The sequence below is a fragment of the Sciurus carolinensis genome, unplaced genomic scaffold (assembly GCF_902686445.1).
Source record: "Sciurus carolinensis unplaced genomic scaffold, mSciCar1.2, whole genome shotgun sequence".
Classification (NCBI taxonomy): domain Eukaryota; kingdom Metazoa; phylum Chordata; class Mammalia; order Rodentia; family Sciuridae; genus Sciurus; species Sciurus carolinensis.
In genome coordinates, this window is record NW_025920230.1 from 267,690 (window position 1) to 292,232 (window position 24,543).

At 35.0% G+C, this 24,543-nt stretch overlaps 1 pseudogene; it reads right to left on the reverse strand.

Annotated features, from left to right (window-relative positions):
* Window positions 1–24,543, reverse strand: part of LOC124975247 (coiled-coil domain-containing protein 138-like) — a 77,295-nt pseudogene that overhangs the window by 41,443 nt on the left and 11,309 nt on the right.

Genomic DNA, 24,543 nt, shown 5'->3' on the forward strand with positions numbered 1-24,543 from the left:
TTGGAAATTCCTTAGAAAACTTGTAATAGATCCACCATTTGACCCACCTATCCCACTTCTCGGCCTGTACGCAAAGGTCTTAAAATCAGTGTACTACAGAGATGCAGCCATAACAATGTTCATAGCTGCTCAATTCACAATAGCCAGATTGTGAAACCAACCAAGATGCCCCTCAATTGATGTGTGGATAAAGAAACTGTGATATATATATATATATATATACCACGTGGCATATATATATTAATACCATGGAATATTACTCAGCCATAAAGAATAATAAAATTATTGTATTTGCAGGCAAATGGATGCAGTTGGAGAATATCATGGTAAGTGAGATAAGCCAATCTCAAAAAACTAAAGGATGAATGATCTCACTGATAAGTGGATGATGACACATATAGGGTATGGGAAAGGGGGAGGAATGGTGGAAGGAGGGACTGTATAGAGGCATAACAGGGGTGGGAGGGGTGGGAAGGAAAAAAATAACAATGAATCAAAAACTATTACCCTAGGTAAATGTATGATTACACAAATGGTATGCCTCTAATTCATGTACAGAGAAACAAGATGTATCCCATTTGTTTACAATAAAAATGAATTTAAAAATGTGCTTTCTCCTTGATTTTAGAATCCTCATGAAAAAGAAATCTTTTTAGCCCTTCATGCCTAAAGACCAAGTAGGTTCTAGTAGGTTCCGAATCCTAAAAGTATGGATAGGAGTAATTATCCACACCACTAAATATTTATAATTCTAATATATAATTATTTCACTACTAATGTCTTAGCTCTATTTTTGAAAAGATAAATTCCTATCACATTAAGAAAAACATAAGTGTGAATTTGTTAGGGTCCAAAATAAAACTTTTTGAAGTTACTATTAGTGTGGTCATTTTTCTATCAAAAATAATTTCAATATTTTTCACTTATAAGATACCCAAGACTTTTCCTTATTTAATTTTCATATCTACTGAACCATATATTTTAAATTTAAAAAAATCTTTTTACAATTTTCTTGAATATTATTTTGCAGAGAAGATTTGAGTAATGACTTTTCATCATCCATACCAGATTCTTCATGTTTTACTTTGCTAAGGAGATGGTGTGAAATCCAGTTCATGAAGACCATTAAAAGTTCATATACTTGCCCATTAAGTAATATCTATATGTCAAAAATTAAATCAAACAATTGTCAATTTATAATCTCATAAAAGTTATAGAAGAATTTACCTAATGTGCTTTTACCATATTTTAGATATTTTTTAAAGGACAGAGCTTCTCCAAACAAGCAAAAAAAATTCAAAATCAAATATGGCCAACCAATACTGAAAACATTAATGTTGCCTAAGATAAGCAAGAAACTCATAAAAATGAAGGTAAAAGAAATGAACTTTATTAACAAAATAAGGAATTTTCATGAAAGTTCTTGATTCAAGTTTGACAGACAGAAAAGTAAAATTGGCTTTAACTCTACCATATAAATCATCATATATCTAAGAGACTTTAACAAATCTGAAGGTTTCCAAAGGTAAAGAAATTCCAATATGGTAATTCATATTTTCTTTTTTCCAAAAAAGTTGCTCTCTGTCTTTATACTATAAATTCTATTAACATGATATGCAAAATTATAAAGTCAGTATTAACAATAAGATCTTATGATTTGAGTTACTGTACCTGAAACACTGCTAAACTATTTTGTTTTTGCAAATAAAAATGTATTGCAATATTCTAGAGATATTGTCTCTAAAAGAATACTGAAAAGAATGTTTGCTAAATGAAAGAAAAAGACTAGAAGACAAAATAAATTTTTCTCTGAAGAAATTTTCAGTCACATGATACCTTAAAAGTTTTAGAAACTGGTACTTTTTCTTGTTTATACTTTTTATTTCATGAGCAGCATGGGAATCTTCTTTCAGTCTCTGTGTTGTCATAAATTTATACTTCCTCTGCAACAGTACATCTCCATATATTAAAAAATGATTGTATGAAAATTAAACAAATCCAAATGTAATTATGTTGTGAGGAGCAGACAATCTACCTAGAAGTTATCCAGATGAGCTTGATCTCTTTTAGCCTGATGTTCCATCTTCCTGTTTTCTTCACTTACTTCATTTAACTAGGGAGGAAAAAGTTAAATATTTCAAACATAAAACTCAACCATTTTCATATCAAAAATTTTCTCAATCTGGTCTACTTAACCAAGCAATGTAGCAAAACAGAGGCAGCAATCATGATTAAGTAGGTCATAGCTAAAAATCACTATATTCTCCTAAACATTAGTAGTGTCCAGGAAAGTTTACTTCATTCTATAAAAAATTTGCAAGATCCCTAACATCTTAAAGGCACTTATTGTAGTGAGAAATTTTTTTCAAGTAAAATTTCTACTGAACAACTATATATATATATATATATATATATATATATATATATATATATATACAAATCTTGAGTGTGCAGTACCATTAGTAACCAGATTGTAACATGTATCTAATAAATGGGAAGAACTGACATGTATACAATGAGTCTTTCATTCATGAACATAACATATCCTTTCATTTAGGTTGTTTTTTTTTTTTTGCAGTGCTGGGGATCGAACCCAGGGCCTTGTGCTTACAAGGCAAGCACTCTACCAACTGAGCTATCTCCCCAGCCCCCATTTAGATTTTATTTTCTAATTTACTGTTTGTAACTTTCAGGATAGATGTCCTACACATCTTTCTTTAGATTTATTCCTGGGTAGTCAATTAGTTTTTTATGATAATACATATGGGATCTTTCAGTAAATAGCACTTAATACTTCATTTTTGCTATTGGCATACAGAAATACACTTGATTTGTGCATGGTAATATTACTTCTACAGTCTGTTAAATTTGCTTATTCATTCAAAGTTTGTCTACATACCTCTTTGGCTATCTATGTAATGTATGTAAGTATATAATCATATAATCTGTGAATGATTAATATTTTTCTTTCCAATACTTTCTTCCCTTTACTGAATGAACAAGAACTTCATTAAAATGTTCAACAAAGTGTTAACAGCAATCACTTTCTTTGTTTTTGTTTCAAAAGCAAGATTTCAATAATAATTTACCATTAGGTATTATTTTGTTTTTGGATTTTTTTGTAGGTACTCTGAGAATTTAAGAAATTCCCTTCTATTACTATTTGTTGTTGCTGAATTTCATATCAATTTAAATTATCATATGATTTTTTCTCCTATAATCAGATGTTAATTTTCAAGTGTTAAACCACCCATGTATTCTTGAACTAAATCCCATTTAACTGTATTATTCTTTGTATGATGGATTAAGCTTTGTAAATTTAAAACTTCTTTGCATGTATATGTTTTTTTCTTTTTTACTTTTTTTTTTTTTTTGCAGTACTGGGGACTGAACCCAGGGCCTTGTGCTTGCCAGGCAAGAACTCTACCAACTGAGCAATAATACCAGGCCTGTGTGTATATTCTTAAGAGACTGATCCCATTTTTTTCTTCCTATAATGTCAAGATTTAGATTCAAGGCTATGCTGGTTTTATAATTAAGGGAAATTGTCTCTCTTCTTATTCTAGGTTAAAGACAAGTGGCATTTCTTTCTTAAAAGTCAAACTTTGGTTTTACAGCTTTTAAATTTTCCCCCTGTAACCTACATCTAAAGTTTCCAGCAGTTTTAAAATAGTGTGCCTATGTATGACTTCTTTAAAATTTATCCTTGTCAGTAGTAAAAGTTTCTTGAATCTTTCACCAGTTTTGGAAAATTGTGAGCTATCATATTTAGCTTTTGCCCTATTCTCTTGTCCCTCTCTTCCTGGAATTCTCATATGTTAAACTTAACTATGTCCCACATATGTCTATTCAAATTTTCTATTCTTTCTTTACTTAATGCTTCAGTTTGAAGTCTTTTGTTAAAGGTTTTCTGTTCCCTAATCCTATGTACTGCTGTGTCTCATCTATTAGGTGTGTAATTACAGTTAAATAGTAAGATTTAACACAGAAATCAGTGTCTAAAATTTTATTATTTCAGCTTATCTGGATTTTTTTTCACTTATTTTTAATCTAGTAATGTAGTAACTACAAAAAATTTTAAATTTTTAAGAAAATTTCAGAGTTGGACACAGTGTTAGTCCAGCTCACTCAGAAGGTTGAGAAAAACAGATCATGAATTTCAGGCTGCTCTGGGGAAACAGGAAGACCCTGTTGTAAAGAATAAAGAAAAAATTTCAAATTTTCAAACATCTAACTTGCTTTCCCATATAGAAGAAAAGGATACAATAGCAGTTTAAGACTATTTTATTTATATTTGTGTTTCAAAATAAAATCAACATAAATCCAATCAAAATTTTCTCTAGCCAAAATGTTCTACTATTAACTTATTTGTTGTATAAAAATATAGTTTTAGAAGGTCTTATTACCTAAAATATATTAAAATAGATCTTACCTGTTTTTTTAAGTTATCCTTCAATTCTTTTAATGCATTAAAAGGATCTTAGTTTCTTGCTTACATTTCACTTATGTATTCAACTTCTGTATCATGTTGCTAAAAAGGAAAAAAATACAATCTAATAATCAGATAAGGAACACATATCATTAATGCCACTGAATATAGATTAACTAAATTAGAACACATTCGGTCACAAAAAAATGTTAAGCAGTCGATTAAGCATAGATGAGTATTGTGGCAAATAATTTATAAAAATTGAGAAATAAACCAAATTAACAGTAAAACATCAAAAGCATTTGTGAAAGATCCAAACATATTATCATATAAATTAAGTAGAAATAAGTCTATTTTTTGATTCTGCTGAGAGAAATCCACCCAAAGTCATCAATGTATTTTCTTTTTCATATCAAGGAATAATAAAACAACAAAAGATTTGTGATTCTTTTCAGGAGAGTAACAGGCAATTTGTAGCTTTATAGATTACATGCAAATTTTAGCTAGTGTGTTACCATAAAGTAGCTAATGTTTTATGTCAGTTATACATTTCAAACAATGTTAAATACATAATTTCTTTGAGTCCTATTTCTCTCCTGAATCAGTTTCAGAAATGATAAAAATCAACTTCCCTCTAATTAAATTTAAATAGGATAAAATGTTTTAGGTTTAAGATATAAAATTATTTCATTTATTCATAAAATATCAAAACGAGCAAGTATCTACAGGAAACCAAAAAAATAAATTGCTTCTAAGTAATTACATAAAAATGATTAAAATAAAGCAGTTATGTTTATAATTAATGAGAATAGTAGACAAATTTAAAGAAAGAAACAAGAATAAGATTAGCATGGAGAAATCTGAGAATTTAAACATTCTTTCCTTAGCCCTATGAAAAAATTCAATGTGAAAAAATTACTTTCATGTAATTTTACTACTATATTAAGTGATCCCTTAAATAACTGATGATACAGTCATAGGTAGTGACTTTTAAAACTACTTTAATATTTCTATTATCTAATTTTTCCACATCCAAAATGTACTAAAGACATATGAGAATATATGACAGTGTTAACCCACTACTCTCTTCTATTCCTACTTATGTCCACTGAAAACCCTAAAGAAAACAGAAAGCAGCTACCTGATGGCTGTGAAAACTAAACAAGAGTCAGGAATTAGAGAAGGGGGTAAAAATTTGGAGAAACAACATCAAAGGGGTGAAGTTTCCTGTTTCATTGTTTTTTCCTTCTTTTTCTCTCAAACTTCTGCCCCAGGGTGGGACCCTGGATGTAAGTGGAGCTTTCTACTTTCCTAAGAGCTCTGAGATAAATACAGTCAAAGAATCCAGGAAGATGGGACCTTGTGATCTGGATTGTGGGGAGAATATTGGAGAAGAAATCTCAAAGCATACTCTCACTTTGGTGTACATGAAGAAGTGCAAATTGTGTTCATCTCTGAGTATTCCAAACACAGGACAAACCAAGCACAGCAGGGAAAAAGCTTGAAGAGTTGAAGTAATATTTTAAACTGTTACTGAGTCTCACACTATCCTCTAAGTGGCATATGCATGAGAGAATTATGAAGCAAAACTGCAAACGTTCTGAAAACCAAACTGAAATGAGAACCAAAACCTACAGAAGGTCAGAAAGAGCTAAGGCCTTAATATCACTGGGCTGAATAAATGCTTTAAATAAACAATATTCTCCAGAGAATTCTAAAAATCACAGAATCTATACAATATATTTCAAATACAATCCAAATGTCACTGGACATGCAAAGACCCAAGAAATGTAGTGAAGTTTCAAGAAAAAATACAATCAACAGATGCCAATCCTGAGATGATCCAGATGCTGGCATTTTAAGTATGTTCTATGAGGTAAATTGTGGGGGAGTCTGGAATTCCATCCAGTCTTGACAAAGATCCACTGGAGGATGATTGCAAAGGCTCATCCTTAAAGGAATTGCCCGATGTTTTGCTCCTGAGCATGGTGTTTTCTCTGCTGTGTTTTTCTGATAATATATTACTCATTTCAGTCTGAATGGATTTCTTAAGGGGATGAGGGGAATACAACAAAAATTCCAGAAAATATTACCTACAATCTGACAAACAATGGGTCTTTACCACTAACAAAATTAAGAATAATTTTGCAAACATGCAATGAGTCCCTGAAAGCCTCTGGAGAAAATAGTTAGAGATCTGCCTTTGTCTCCAACAGGCTGGTTAAATTTCAATGATGGTTTTGTTTATGTGTGGTGGTGAGGTAAAAGAATAAGGTTTCACAATATTCCTTCCTTCCTACAAAGAATATGTCACTCCTATAATAAATGTTGGTACACAATAACCATTGCAACCGCTGCCCTCCTGTAACCCTTAACTCAGCAATTTAGATATTAACCAGATGGACCTAGAAGAGATGGTCACATGAGATTACTTGTCTATTGCTTTAACCGCAAGAATAATAAGAATAGTCCTAGGTCACATAGAGTTTAGATATTAAGGAAATAAACATTGTATTAGCTCATTGATGTAGTTAGATATTCTTAAAACAATTGTGATTAGGTAAGGATAATCTGTAAGGTTGTTGTTTTCAGGATATGCTTTGGAAACTCCTTTAATATTAACCACAAGACTGCCATTATAACCTGAAAAAAATGTATATAAACCCAGTCTTCCCCAGAATAAAGAGGGATTGATTACACCAGAACTAGAGTCTGTGTCTTTCATTTTTCATCCATTGCTGATACTGTCTCCCTGCACCCCATTTACCTGTGTGGAACCCATGGACTCCTGCTAGGGCTGGACCCCGGCAAGTGGTGCCCAATGTGAGGCACTCTGGTAAACCCCACATTTATTAATATTAATTTATTTCCTTTTTGTGACAGCTAGGATCCTGCCTGGGGTGCCACAGACCCCTCAGTAGAGAAGCCCGAGAAAGGAGAGGCAGGGATAGACAGAACAGCTACCATGGGAAGTAGTGAAAACAAAGAAACAGCATTATTTATTGATATTGCTAAGCACTTATTAACCAAAAGAGGAACTCATGTAGGAACTGCTCAATTAAAAAGATTTTTTCATTTTGTGCAAGAATGTGCCCCTTGGTTTCCTGAACAGGGTACTTTAGATGTTAAAACCTAGAAAAAGGTAGGCGATGCTATGCATGTGCATCGTAGATTATATGGCAATGAAAGAGTCCCCACCATCACTTTTGCATTGTGGAATACTTTTAGGGACTGTTTAGACCCTAGACATGAAAGTGAGCAGCTAAGTAAAAGGGTAAGATCACCAGATAAAATGTCAGAAAAGGAGCCTTTGCTGACAGCCTCCGTTAAAAAATATACAGAGGAAACTCAGAGTGAAAGTGAAAGTGAATCAGACAATGATGAAGATGGAAAAAGAAGAAAGGTCTACCTAATCAGCTCTCCCCATCTGATAAGGAGGACTTGGAAGAAGCTGCTTTCAGATATCATAATGAGGATCCACCTTTGGTGGCTCCTGTTGTGCCAGCCCTTCCTGAACCCCCAGATAAAATAAAAAGGAAAGTCCAAAAGGTAGGATTTCTAGGTGCTGTTAGAGAGGCACAAAAACAGGGAGATGTTAGTATTTGTTGCCCTATATTATGGACTATAGATGAAGGAGGAGAGCCTCATTGGGAGCTTCTATCTCTTTTAAAATGTTAAAAGAACTAAAAGCAGCTGTAAAAGATTTAGGATCTACTTCCCCTTGTACTCTGCAGCTAGTGGAGAATGTCCTTCTCCTGTGGCTGTCCCTAAAGGCTATCATATTATAGACATTGATTTACAAGATTGCTTCTTTACTATTCCTTTAGCTAAACTAGATAGATGGTGTTTTGCTTTTAGTTTACCATCGCCTAACTTACAAAGGCCTTATCAAAGATTTCAATGGAAAGTATTACCTCAAGGAATGAAAAATAGTCCTACATTATGTCAAAAGTTTGTAGATCAAGCCTTAATTAATTGTAGACAAAAGTATCCAGACTGCTAAATAATTCATTATATGGATGATATACTGATTGTACATTCTCAAAGCCATTTGTTACAAATAATATTACAGGATTTAATTAAAGATTTACAGAGATGGGTCTGATAGTGGCTCCTGAAAAAATTCCACAAGGACCTCCTTATAATTATCTAGGAAAAAGTATAAAAACAGATTTTGTCAACTGTCAAAAGTTACAGATTCAAAAAGACAAACTATTAACGTTAAATGATTTTCAAAAATTATTGGGAGATATAAATTGGATTAGACCTTATTTAAAACTCTCAACTAATGATTGAAAACCTTTGTTTGAAATACTAAAGGGTGATTCAGGTCCTAACTCAGGTAGAATATTAACTAAAGAAGGAGAACAAGCCTTGCAAGTTGTTGAAACTGCAATTCAAAAATATTACTTGCAACAAGTTAATTATAACTTGCCTTGAGTTTTTATTGTGTTAAAAACAAAACATATTCCAACAGGTTGTTTATGGCAAAATGATCCACTTGAATGGATAAACTTACCAATATCAGGAAAGAAAATATTAGTGACTTATCCTACTGTGGTATCTTCTTTGGTATTAAAGGCCAGATTTAGAAGTAAAGAATTGTTTGCTTGTGAAATGAATGAAAGAATTATTCCTTACACAAGAGAACAATTTGACCAACTACTACAAATTGATGATCAATGGGCTATTGCATTTCTAAATTTTACAGGGAAAATTTCTTTCCACTTGCCCAATTATCCTTTACTACATTTTTTACTTCAAACAAAAATAATATTTCCTAAATGGTGCTCCTCAACTCCAATTAGCAATGCTATGTTAATATGTACAGATGGGTATCAAATGGAAAAGCAGTTACAATAATTAATTCTCAACAGACAGTTCAATGGACCCAAGAAACTTCTGCACAAAGCTGATTTAAAAGCAGTCATCTATGCTTTCAAGACTGTTGCTTAACCCTTTAACTTGTACACAGACTCACTATACATTGTTAAACTGTTTCCAACCATAGAAAGAGCAACATTCTCCTTTTCATCTAAAATTATACATAGGCGATCCAAGATGGTGGACTAGAAAGTGACTGCACCCCCAGTCACTCCAGAACCCAGGAGATAAGAAGGGGAGGCATTGAGAGACTCGGACTGAAATAGAGCCACGGGTGAGTCTGCCCACTGGGTAAAGCTCGGCCCGAGTGGCAGGCCCAGATAGAGGTGGCCTATCATAGCAGGGCAGGGCAGCTAGAGTCTTCCACAGGCATCACTGCCCACTCCGGTGGTGGGCCCCTCCCACACAGCCAGATTCTCCAGGTTCTCGGAGCAGGCCCCCTAGTGAGAGTCTTTCTGACCAGAACAAGCTCCAAGTCCCGAAGCCAGCGCAGCATACTCAGGCATGCAAGCAGCTTCAGGGACCAGGATAGGGCAGCCAGAGACTTCCCCAAGCAGCCTGGACCCCTGCGGTGTGAGGTGCCTTTCAAGGCTAGCCTCTCGGAGCAGACCGCCCAGTGAGAGCCTTTCTACATAGAGCCAGCCACAAGTCCCCGAGTCAACTGAGAGCTTCGATCCACAAGCAGCCTCTGGGATTAGGGCAGGGCAGCCAGAGAATTCTCCAGGTGGCTCTGCCCACTCTGATCACAGGATCTTTCCACGGGGTAATCCAAGATGGCAGACTAGAGGGTGACTGCATCCCCAGTTGCTCCAGAAACCAGGAGTTAAGAAGGGGAGGCATTGAGAGACTCGGACTGAAATAGAGCCACGGATGAGTCTGCCCACTGGGTAAAGCTCGGCCCGGGTGGCAGGCCCAGATAGATGTGGCTTATCGGAGCAGGGCAGGGCAGCTAGAGTCTTCCACAGGCAGCCCTGCGCACTCTTATGGTGGGCCCCGCCCACACAGCCAGCTTCTCTAGGTTCTCAGAGCAGGCCCCGTAGTGAGAGCCTTTCTGACCAGAACAAACTCCAAGTCCCGTGGCCAGCACAGCATCCTCGGACATGCAAGCAGCTTCAGGGACCAGGATAGGGCAGCCAGAGACTTCCCCAAGCAGCCTGGACCCCTGCGGTGGGAGGTGCCTTTCAAGGCTAGCCTCTCGGAGCAGACTGCCCAGTGAGAGCCTTTCTACATAGAGCCAGCCACAAGTCCCCGAGTCAACTGAGAGCTTCGATCCACAAGCAGCCTCTGGGATTAGGGCAGGGCAGCCAGAGAATTCTCCAGGTGGCTCTGCCCACTCTGATCACAGGATCTTTCCACGGGGTAATCCAAGATGGCAGACTAGAGGGTGACTGCATCCCCAGTTGCTCCAGAAACCAGGAGTTAAGAAGGGGAGGCATTGAGAGACTCGGACTGAAATAGAGCCATGGGTGAGTTTGCCCACTGGGTAAAGCTTGGCCTGGGTAGCAGGACCAGATACAGTGGCTTATCGGAGCAGGGCAGGGCAGCTAGAGTCTTCCACAGGCATCCCTACACACTACAGCAGTGGGCCCCTCCCACATGGCCAACTGCACGGTGCAGGCCTCCTAGTGAGAGCCTTTCCACACAGAGCCAGCTCCAAACCCTGGAATCAGTAGGGGGCTAGGGGCAGGTTTCTTCAGATGCACTGCATTATCAAATTCCTCCAAGACATCAGGCTCCTGAAGGCTGGGAGGTGATACACTGGAAATCTACTGGGACACTATAAGCCAATAGAAGAAATCTGCAATATCTCAGGGTCCCACTGAAAGCTGACCAATATGAGAAAACAAGGGAAGAAAATGTCCCAAACAAACCTAGATATCACATCAATAAAACCCGTGACAGCACAGCAGAAGAAATATCAGAAAGGGAGTTCAGAATGTACATAATTAAAATGATCAGGGAAGCAAATGAGCAGATGAAAGAGCAAATGCAGGCATTGAAGGAGGAGATGAAAGAGCAAATGCAGGCATTAAATGATCGCACCAATCAACAGTTAAAAGACCAAATATGGGAAACAAGAGATGATTTCAATAAAGAGTAAGAGATACTGAAAAAAAAAAAACAAACTGAAATATTGAAAGGAAGGAAACAATAAACCAAGTTAAAAACTCCATAGAAAGCATAACCAATAGGTTAGAACACCTGGAAGACAGAACCTCAGACATTGAAGACAAATTATTTAATCTTGAAAACAAAGATGGCCAAACAGAGAAGATGGTATGAAATCATGAACAGAATCTACAAGAAATATGGGATATCATGAAGAGGCCAAATTTAAGAATTATTGGGATTGAGGAAGGCTTAGAGAAACAAACCAAAGGAATGAACAATCTATTCAATGAAATAATATCAGAAAATTTTCCAAATCTGAAGAATGAAATGGAAAACCAAGTACAAGAGGCTTATAGGACTCCAAACATACAAAATTACAACAGACCCACACCAAGGCACATTATTATGAAAATACATAACATACAAAATAAAGACAGAATTTTAAAGGCTGCTAGAGAAAAGAATCAAATTACTTTCACAGTGAAACCAATAAGAATATCAGCAGATTTTTCAATCCAGACCCTAAAAGCTAGAAGGGCCTGGAACAACATTTACCAAGACCTGAAAGAAAATGGATGCCAACCAAGAATCTTAAACCCAGCAAAACTTACCTTCAAATTTGACGATGAAATAAGATCCTTCGATGATAAACAAAAGCTAAAGGAATTTACAAAAAGAAAGCCAGCATTACACAACATTCTCAGCAAAATATTCCATGAGGAAGACATGAAAAACAACGATGCAAATCAGCAACAGGACGTGCTAGCCAAAAGGAATAGCCAAATAAAGGAGAAACCAAATCATGTCAAAAACAAATATGAGTCAAATGATTGGGAATACAAATCATATCACAATAATAACCCAGATTGTTAATGGCCTGAACTCATCAATCAAAAACATAAACTGGAGGATTGGATTAAAAAGAAAAATCCAACAATATGCTGTCTGCAAGAGATTCATCTCATAGAAAGAGATACCCATAGACTAAATGTGAAAGGATGGGGAAAAACATACCATGCACACAGACACAGCAAAAAGCTGGAGTATCCATCCTCATTTCAGATAATGTGGACTTCAAGCCAAAACTAGTCAGAAGGGATAAAGAAGGACATTACATGCTGCTTAAAGGAAGCATAAGTCAGCAAGACATAACAGTCATAAATATCTATGCCCCGACCATTGGCTCATCCAAGTACGTCAAAAAAATCCTTCTCAATTCCAGAAATCAAAGAGACCACAACACAATAATACTAGGTGATTTTAACACACCTGTCTCACTACTGGATAGATCGTCCCAACAAAAATTGAATAAAGAAACTATAGATCTCAACAACACTATCAAAAAATTAGACTTAACGGACATATATAGAATATACCATCCAACAAAGAACGAATACACTTTCTTCTCAGCAGCACATGGATCCTTCTCTAAAATAGACCATATTTTATGCCACAAAGATACTGTTAGCAAATACAAGAAGATAGTAATACTACCTTGTACTCTATCAGATCATAATGGATTGAAATTAGAAATAAATGATGAAATAAAAAACAGAAACTTCTCCAATATCTGGAGATTAAATAATACACTATTATATGATGAATGGATAACAGAAGACATCAGGAGGGAAATAAAAAAATTCTTAGAAGTAAACGAGAACAAACACACATCATATCAAAATCTCTGGAACACTATGAAAGCAGTACTTAGAAGAATATTTATTTCATGGGATGCATTCAAAAAAAGAAGTAGAAATCAACAAATAAATGACTTAACACTACAGCTCAAAGCGCTAGAAAAATAAGAGCAGACCAATACCAAAAGTAGTAGAAGACAGGAAATAGTTAAAATCAGAGCCGAAATCAACGAAATTGAAACAAAAGAAACAATTAGAAAGATTAACAAAATAAATAGTTGGTTCTTTGAAAAAATAAATAAAATTGATAAACCCTTAGCCACACTGACAAAGAGAAAGAGGGAGAAAACTCAAATTACTAAAATTCGGAATGAACAAGGAAACATCACAACAGACACGAGTGAAATACAAAACATATTTAGAAGCTATTTTGAAAATCTATACTCCAACAAAACAGAAAACCTTGAAGACATCAACAAATTTCTAGAGACATATGAAATTGCCTAAACTGAACGAGGAGGACATGCACAACTTAAATAAACCAATTTCAAGCAATGAAGCAGAAGAGGTCATCAAAAGCCTAACAACAAAGAAAAGTCCGGGAGCAGATGGGTTCTCAGCCGAGTTCTACAAAACCTTTAAAGAAGAGTTCATTCCAATACTCCTCAAACTATTCCATGAAATAGAAGAGGAGGGAAACCTCCCAAACTCGTTCTATGAAGCCAATATCACCCTGATACCTAAACCAGACTGAGACACATCAAGGAAAGAAAATTTCAGACGAATATCCTTAATGAACATCGACGCAAAAATTCTCAACAAAATTTTAGCAAATCGCATACAAATATATATTAAAAAGATAGTGCACCAAGATCAAGTGGGTATTATCCCAGGGATGCAAGGTTGGTTCAACACTCGGAAATCAATAAATGTCATTGACCATATCAACAGACTTAAAGTTAAGAATCACATGATTATTTCAATAGATGCAGAAAAAGCATTCGATAAAATACAGCATCCCTTCATGCTCAAAACACTAGAAAAAAATGGGGTAGTGAGAACATACCTTAACATTATAAAGGCCATCTACGCTAAGTCCAAGGCCAATATCATTCTAAATGGTAAAAAACTGAATGCGTTCCCCCTAAAAACTGTAACAAGGCAGGGATGCCCTCTTTCACCACTTCTATTCAACATCGTCCTTGAGACTCTAGCCAGAGCAATTAGACAGACCAAAGAAATTAAAGGGATACGAATTGGAAAAGAAGAACTCAAACTATCCCTGTTCGCTGATGACATGATTATATATTTAGAGGATCCTGGAAATTCCACCAGAAAAATTTTAGAACTCATTAGTGAATTCAGTAAAGTAGCAGGTTACAAGATCAATGCTCATAAATTCAATGCATTTGTATACATAAGTGATGAATCTTCAGAAAGAGAAATTAGGAAAACTATCCCATTCACAATAGCATCGAAAAAAATAAAATACTTGGGAATCAATCTCACAAAAGAGGTGAAAGACCTCTACAATGAGAAATACAGAACACTAAAGAAAGAAATTAAAAAAAACCTTAGAAGATGGAAAGATCTCCCATGTTCCTGGATAGGCAGAATTAATATTGTCAAAATGGCTATGCTACCTAAAGTGCTATACAGATTCAATGCAATTCCAATTAAAATCCCAATGATGTACCTTGCAGAAATAGAGCAAGCAATTATGAAATTCATCTGGAAGAATAAAAAACCTAGAATAGCTAAAGCAATCCTCAGCAGCAAGAGTGAAGTAGGGGGTATTGCAATATCAGATCTTCAACTCTACTACAAAGGAATAGTAACAAAAACGGCATGGTATTGGTACCAAAATAGACAGGTAGATCAATGGTACAGAATAGAGGACATGGACACAAACCCAAATAAATACAATTTTCTCATACTAGACAAAGGGGCCAAAAATATGCAATGGAGAAATGATAGCCTCTTCAACAATTGGTGCTGGGAAAACTGGAAAACCATATGCAACAGAATGAAAATAAACCCCTATCTATCACCCTACGCAAAACTCAACTCAAAATGGATCAAGGACCTCAGAATCAGACCAGAGACCCTGCATCTTATAGAAGAAAAACTAGGTCCAAATCTTCAACTTGTTGGCTTAGGATCAGACTTCCTTAACAGGACTCCCATAGCAGGATTCCCAAGAAATAAAAGCAAGAATCAACAACTGGGATAGAGTCAAACTAAAAGCTTTCTCTCAGCAAAGGAAACTATCAGCAATGTGAAGAGAGAGCCTACAGAGTGGGAGAATATCTTTGCCACTCATACTTCAGATAGAGCACTAATTTCCAGAATCTATAAAGAACTCAAAAAACTCTACATGAAGAATACTAATAATCCAATCAACTAATGGGCTAAGGAAATGAACAGACACTTCACAGAAGAAGATGTACAAGCAATCAACAGATATATGAAAAAATGTTCAACATCCCTAGTAATAAGGGAAATGCAAATCAAACCTCCCCTAAGATTTCATCTCACCCCAATTTGAATGGCGATTATCAAGAACACAAGCAAATATAGGTGTTAGCGAGGATGTGGTGAAAAAGGAACACTCATACATTGCTGGTGGGGTTGCAAATTAGTGCAGCCACTCTGGAAAGCAGTATGGAGATTCCTCGAAATCTTTGAATGGAAGCACCATTCGACCCAGCTATCCCACTCCTTGGCCTATACCCAAAGGACTTAAAAGCAGCATACTACAGAGATACAGCCACATCAATGTTCATAGCTGCTCAATTCAGCATAGCCAGATTGTGGAACCAACCTAGATGCCCTTCAGTTGATGAATGGATAAAGAAACTGTAGCATATATATACAATGGAATATTACTCCGCAATGAAGAATGATAAAATTATGGCATTTGCAGGCAAATGGATGAAATTGGAGAATATCATGCAAAGTGAGATAAGCCCATCTCAAAAAAAGGAAAGGACAAATGATCTCTCTGATAAGCGAATGAGGACATATAATGGGGGGTGGGAGGGGTTAGCGTTATTTGTAGGGTTACGTTTAGGATTAGGGATATGGAGAGTGGTAAGAATGAAGGAAAGAAGTACTGTATAAGGGAAAAGAGGGGTGGGAGGGGTGGGGGGAAAGGGAAAAAAAAATCAAACATCATTGCCCTATGTAAACATATGATTACACAAATGGTATGCCTTGACTCTATGAACAAATAGAGAAACAACATGTATCCCATTTGTATACAACAATAATAATAAGAAAAGAAACTGTGGTATATATACCCAATGGAACATTATTAAACCATAAGAAGAATAAAATTATGGCATTTTCATGTAAAAAAAATAAAAATAAATAAAATAAAATTATACATAGACTACAAGAACTTCAATATATAATTCATAACAGAACTTCCCATTTCTTTATAGGTCATATTTGGGGACATTCCGGAGTACCTGGTCCCCTTGCTCAGGGGAATAGCCATGCTGATCACTTAACTAAAAATTTTATTTTAACAGCTATAGAAGAAGCTATTATATCACACAAAAATCATCATCAAAATTCATCTGCCTTACAAAAACAATATTATATTTCTAGAGAAGAAGATAGAACTATTGTTAAAAATTGCCATGTTTGTCCTAAATTTATTCCTTCTCCACAGATGGGAGTTAATCCTCGAGGACTTTTACCTAATGTATGGCAATTGGATGTAACTCATATATCAGAATTTGGAAAATTGTCTTATGTTCATGTTACAGTCAATATATTTTCTCATGTTATTGTGGCCTCACCCAGAACTGGGGAAGCCTACAAGGATGTGATTCAACATTTATTCCTTTGTTTTTCTGTTTTAGGAATGCCTAAAAAATTAAATACTGATAATGCTCCTGCTTATACATCAAAACAATTTAAAGAATTCTGTTCCAGGTTTAATATTTCTCATTCTACAGGAATTCCTTTTAATGCACAAGGACAAGCAATGGTAGAAAGGAGACATCAAAGATTAAAAATAAAAATAAATAAACTAAAACAGGGAGAGCTTAAATACTTTTCCCCACATCATATTTTACAACAAGCTTTATTTGTTTTAAATCATCTAGATACTGACAAGGAGGGAAATACTGCAATAATGAGACATTGGGAAAGTAAAAGGTCAAAACAAAGTTTAGTAAAATGGAAAGATTTATTATCTGGTAAATGGAAAGGACCTGATGTCTTGCTAACATCTGTTCGAGGCTATGCTTGTGTATTTCCACAGGATGTTGAAACACCTTTGTGGATTCCAGACAGGTTGATACATCACTACAATGAGCCCTATTTGAAGTAGGAAGAACAAAGAGTATTGAATCCCTTACCAACCCAATCAGACAGATGAAAATGGGCTAGTATTTAAGATAAAAAAGTTGCATCTTGCACAATCATCCGCAACGCGCAACTCAGACCTGCGGACTTGGGGACAAGTAAAATGCCTGAGTACCACTGCTGAACACAGGGTGAACAGCTCTGGAAACCTAAAACCCCAGAGGCTTTGTTTTTTGCATTGATTGCTCTCATTTCAACTCAGGTACTGCCTATTCATGCTTATGATAATGAAGGGAAAGTTTACTGGACCTATTTTCTAAATCCTCCCTTACTGCATCCAACTACTTGGAGCATATCTAATACTAAAGTATTTACTAATGAGCCTCAATTACTTGGAGGGCTTTCAGATTCTTTAATGCCACATAAAATAGCATTTACAATTATATTTCATGGAATTACTGAAGAGACACCAATGTGCTTTAATACAGATAATCTACATGTGCCATTGGGATGTCTCCCTTTAAGTTATAGGACTTACATTACTGATTCTCCAGGAGAAGAAGACAACAAAAGAGATATATGGTCCCTAGAGATAACCTCACTTGGATATGCTAATTATAATGATACAAATATTTCAGTGGCTTTACCACCTCCTTTTAAACTGTGTGATGACTTTTACAGTTGTAAAGACAGATCTTGGAATCTACTCAATTTAGAAGTAGATTTCCCAAAATGGTTTGAATGTGGTTTTCATCATACTACACTAAAGTTTAAGCCACAAGGCTCTGCTACTACTGTTACAGATTATTCTGTGTCTTCTCCTGATTTTGATTATAAACTTTGGTTAAAGATAAGATGGAATAAAATGGTACATTTTAATTTTAATTTTCTTACCAATGAGCCTATTCATAGATGGTTTACTCCTGGATGGGTAACACCCATCTATCGGAGTGACCTTATAAATGGTAAATTCTCTTACTTTCCTGACTTGTATAAACTATTAGCACCTACTAATATAGTATTATTACAAAGACCTAAGTTAAGTAAACCTAATGACTTTGCAGTACATGCTTGTATAAATGCTCCTCATGCTATTCTTATGTCTACCATAAATAATTTCAATATCACTAAAAATAAGGAAGCTTGTAACATTTATTGCCATGATTGTGTTCTTACTAATTGTATTAATTCAACTGTCTAAAGATTTAAAGGTGTTTTTAATTGTACATCAGACTAATTATGTTATATTGGGAGTCAATCTTACAGAATCTTGGTATGATGACCCAGGTGTTGAAATTTTAAAAACAGTTAATGAACTTTTAAGACCAAAAAGATTTGTTGCAGCTTTGATCCTAGGAATAACAGTTTTAATCAGTATAATCACTTCTTTAGCTCTCTCGACCACAGCGCTTGTACAGGAAATTCATACTGCTTCACGCATAAATGATTTATCTCATAATGTCTCTGTGGCATTAGTGGCACAATAACAAATTGATAAAAAAATAGAAACAAGAATTAATGCTCTTAAAGAAGCTATTCTCTTTATGGGAAATGAGTTTCAAAATATTCTAAACTAGAATGACCACTAGATGTCATGCTAACTATAAATGGATTTGTATTACTCCCTTAAAGGTTGATAATAAAACTAATTGGGAAAAAGTTAAAACTCACCTTAAAGGAGTTTGGAATAATACTAATATAGCACCAGATATCAATGATTTAGAACTACAAATAAAAATGTTGAGTCAGTCTCATCTCTCGGATGTTCCAGCAGATAATTTGGTCTCCCAAATATTTCATAATATAAAAAAACTATATTTAATAGTATGTTTGTAAATACAATATTACAGTATGACTTGATTGGAGTATGTATTTTAATTTTAATTCTTTGTTTTCCAGTCATCCTCTGAGTAATCCTCAGACTAGTCAAGAGAGTAAAAATTCATGAAGGCCTCTTCACTTTACAAAATAAAAAAGGGGGAGCTGTGGGGGCATCTGGAATTCCATCCAGTGCTTGACTAAGATCCTCTGTTGGATGATTGCAAAAGCTCATCCTAAAAGGAATTGCCGAATATTTTGCTCCTGAGAATGGTGTTTTCTCTGCAGTGTTTTTCTGATAATATATTACTCATTTTGGTCTGAATGAATTGCTTAAGGGGACGAGGGGAATACAACAAAAATTCCAGAAAATATTACCTACAATCTGACAAACAATGGGTCTTTACCACTAACAAAATTAAAAATAATTTGGCAAACATGCAATGAGTCCCTGAAAGCCTCTGGAGAAAATAGTTAGAGATCTGCCTTTGTCTCCAACAGGCTGGTTAAATTTCAACGATGGTTTTGTTTATGTGTGGTGGTGAGGTAAAAGAATAAGGTTTCACAACATTCCTTCCCTCCTACAAAGAATATGTCACCCCTATAATAAATGTTGATACACAATAACCATTGGGACCACTGCTCTCCTGTAACCCTTAACTCAGTAATTTAGTTATTAACCAGATGGACCTAGTAGAGATGGTCACATGAGATTACTTGTCTATTGCTTTAACTGCAAGAATAATAAGAATAGTCTTAGGTCACATAGAGTTTAGATATTAAGGAAATAAACATTGTATTAGCTCATCAACATAGTTAGATAGTCTTAAAACAATTGTGATTAGGTAAGGATAATCTGGAAATAAACCCAACTATCTACCTTCTCCAGCCACACCCTGTCTATAGTTACCACTCAGTTAAAAACTATCAATGGATTAATATGCTGATTAAGTTAATATTTTGTAACTCAATGATTTCACCTCTAAACTTTCTTAAACTGTATCAGACATGAGTTTTTAGGAGACACCTCATATTTAAACCATAACATTGTTCAATAGAAACATGGAGATGAATAAAGAAAACAGTGAACTAAAAGACATATTAACAGAAATTATCAAGTACAAAGAACACAAAAGAAAAAAAATGAGGAAAAGTGAACTTAGCCTCAGAAATCTTCTGGCTAGCAGTAAAAGGACTAACATATGAGTCTGGAGACACAGAGAAGAGAAGAGAATCGAAGCATAAAAAATTTGAAGAAATAGTTGCTGCAAATTTCCCAAAAGTGGCAAAAGACATAAATTTACAAATTCAATAAAAAAGATAAACCACAAATTGGATAAAGTCAAAGAAAAGCATGCCAAGTTAACATCATAAATGAATTGCTGCTAAAAATCACAAGTTAAAGAAAAAGCTTGAAATGAACCTATTTACAGAATATTCTGGAAAAGGCAGAACTAGGGACAGGAAATAGACCCATGGTTGTTAAAGGCTAAGGATGGGAAAAGAAATATTTGTAAAAGAATATAATAAAAGTTTCTGAATGCTGGAATTACATTTTATCTTGAGGATGGTGGAAATTACAAAATTAAAAGCATTTTTCAAAACTAATATAAATGTACAACAAGGAATTTTACTCTGTGTAAATTACATGTATAAGAGATAAGATGTATGACACCAAAAGACATTATAGTACATATAAATATTAAGTAAAGATAAATTATTCTAACTGTAGTTAGTATAATAGTTATCAAATTGTACTAACTATATAAAATTCTTTACGAAAATATTTGAACCAAATATCAATGTTAGGAAACAATCAGGCAAATCTAGAATGCAATATATTCCTCAACACTGCTGACCTAGACTCCAAATAAAAGTCCCAAGAACAATAAAAATAGTAATGGTTATCTACTCTAGATTCAAAGAAGTCTAAGATAATGCATAGAGTGTATGTATGTCCTTGACTAGAAAACAACAAAATAAAACAAAAAAATTAATAAAAATCATGTTGGAGACCAAATGGGAAAGTGAATGTGGACTATATATTAAATTTTATTTTTCAATTAGCATTAATTTTCTTATGTATAATGCTATACAGAATGTACTTATTCTTAAGAGACACATGCCTAAGTATTTAGAGATACTATGTATTGATTTTTGCAAGCTAGTTTTTTCAAATAGTTCAGAAAATAAGGTGTGTGTGGATCTGTGTGGGTGTGTGTGTGAGGAAAGGAGGGAGAAGGTTAAATGAGCAAATGTGACAAAATGTTAATTATTACACAAACTAAGACAAAGGAAGTTATATTACTCTGAAAATTCTGACTTTGTAAGTACCTCCTTTAGAATTTGAAATCTTGTAAAAACCTCTTCTTCAACACCTTTAAATTTATTTAAGGCATCTTTATGTCTGAAAAGCAGTTGTTCTTTTTCAACTAAAAAACATTAGAGCTTTTGAAGTTCTTCAGCAAAATTCTGTTGTGCTGCAGTTTAACAGTGTATCAAAATACCAGATATGAATGACTTTTAAAAAGAACATTCACAAAATCTGAAATTACATTTTTATCCACTGACACTGGTTTAACCAAGTGATTTTTGAAAATGCTTTGGTACATAAAATAGGGATTATAGTAGTTGCTACACATGGTCCATTATTTTACCTATATCCTCCACCCCCTTACTTTGTTGTTCTTCTATAACCAAGGGCTGAAATCCTCCAGGCCTGGGTTAACACACTTACCATCTTCCCTGTCCTGAGGATAAAAACCACAGATTAAAAACCATCACAGAACAATCACACACCATGTAAAGTGATATATTTTGAGTTCATGGTCTCAATACTCTATTAAGTTAACAATGCTATTCAGAAAACTTGCTACATTTTCATGGTCATCTCTTTATTCTGTTCTCCATGTGTCTATTTCAAACCATTTTACTCTTTCCTAATTTTAAACACAACACCTTGGAACACTGTCTGTGGATGACCTGGTAAATTCATAGGGAAGACCACAGAAGGGAACATCAGTTTCATGCCCTTCTCTTCTGTACACAGATAGGTTCAGTATATCATTGCCTTAAGTCCCTTTGTGAAGACTGCTCTGATTATCTCTAAACATTTTCAATCTCTCTTTTCACATCTGAAATAAAATATTTTGCTCCTTCTCACATTACCTCCCCAACCAAACCTCCTAAAACATTATCTACATTTGCTGAACCTTCTTCACCTCCAAGTCATTACTCAATTCATTTTTAATCTGGTTTCAGCCCACACTGCCCTACTAAAATGACTTACCTGTTATGAAATTAAAAAAAAAACTTCTCAGATCTTATTTTACTGAATCTCTCAGCAGCATGTTATATGACTATCTCTTTCCTTCATCTTAAAATACTTCAATGTCTTGCATGATATCATGTTCTCCTGGTTTTCTACCACCTTCTCCGGTCATGACTTCTCAGTCTCAACCATCCTGTACTACTATGGTTGCTCAGGATTTGGGTTTAAGTTATTTTTCTTCTCATTCTTCACACTCTCTGCTTGATTATATTGATTCAATGGCTAAAATTACCATATGTTCCCAACCTGCAACTGTTCAGTTGATAGTCTCAAGTGCCAAACTCAAGTCTAAACAGCCTATTTAACATCTCTACCTGTATACTTTCAGGTAGCACAAAATAAGCATGTCAAAATCTGAATTTAGCTAGACATCACAGAAATATATAAAGCAAAACCACAATAAGATCCAGAAAAATAAAGGATGTGTTTCTCAAAAACAGAAAAATAACTGATGGAAAAGATGTGGGGAAAATGGAAGCCTTGTATACTGCCTAGTGGAAATGAAAAACAGTCTGCCAGTTACTCAAAAAAGTTAAACACATTTATCCTATGACTCAGCCATTCCACTCTAGGTATACACCCAAAAGAAATGGAGTACATGTCCACACAAAATATAAATAAAAACATTCATAGCAGCATTACTCATGATAGCCAAATAGTGGAAAAAACTCAAATGTCCAGAAATTAATGAGTAAAATAAAAATGTGATATATCTATATATTGGAATATTACTTAGCAATAAGAAGCTTGTGCTAGGCAGGCACCAGGGAGCGTACATGTAATTATAGCTACTCAGGAAGATGAGGCAGAAGGATTGTAAATTAAAGTCAACCTGGTAACTTTGCAAGAACTTGACTTGAAGTAAAAATAGACAAGTTGGGAATGTACCTCAGTGATGTAACTCCTCTGGGTTCAATTCCCCTGTACTAAAAGGAAAAAATAAAATCATGGGCTGATACATGGTATAACATGAATGAACCTTAAAATTAGCATGCTAAGAAATCAGTTATTTTAAAAGATCACATATTATATGATTCCAGTATTATGAACAGTTCAGAATGAACAAACAGAAAGTAGATTAGTGGTTGCCTAGGGCTGAAGGGATTTTGGAGAACATGAAGAATAGCCTCTAATGTGTTGGGGTTTCTTTTTGGGATAATGAAATATTCTAAAATTGGTTGCAGTGACAACAGTACAACTTTGTAAATATAATAAAAATAATTTAAATATATGTTCTAAGGCAGCTTGGGACCCATGGCAATTCTAGCCACCGCTGCACACTCCCACTGAGCTGCCACCCGCTTGCTCATCTCAGTTGTGGTTCACCAATAGCTCCCAGAAAAATGCACTGCAGACACGAATTCTCATGCAAGAGACTTTATTGTGTGGATGACTAATACATCCACTCCAGGGTGAAAAGAAAGGAAAAAAAGAGAAAGATGGCATGTAGCTTCTCCCAGATATTGGAATCTCCCAGGCTGGAAGGAACCAATAGCAGAGAAGAACACTTGCAAGCTGACTGATAAACCAATAGCTATCTAGCTTGTTAGGACATAAAGTGGGAAGCAGGAAAATGGTGGCAGTGTAAACCAGAAATTCCTGTAACGTAAGAGGTGGGCAAAGCGCAGATTGACAGGTGGTTGGGAGGTCGGAAATTCCTGTAATGTAGGAGGTGGGCAGAGTGCAAATTGACAAGTGGTTAGGAGGTGGGGTATCAGATATATTACATATACTAAAAATTAATTTTTAAGTTATGAGTTAAAAAGGAATAAACTAATCTCTTCTTCCTCCAGTTTTCTGTATAAGCAAAAAGCAGCATGATTTACCCAACTGTCCAAAAACTAAACTTGAATTTTGCCCTTGATAAAAATTCTACCATATCTCCTACATCCAAACAATCTCTAAGTCCTATTTAACCCACCTTTTAAATATCTCTGGAATCCAACCCCTTCTCTGTATCCTTGAGTTCCCCAGCCTAATACAAGACACTTCAGACTATTAACATTATTTCA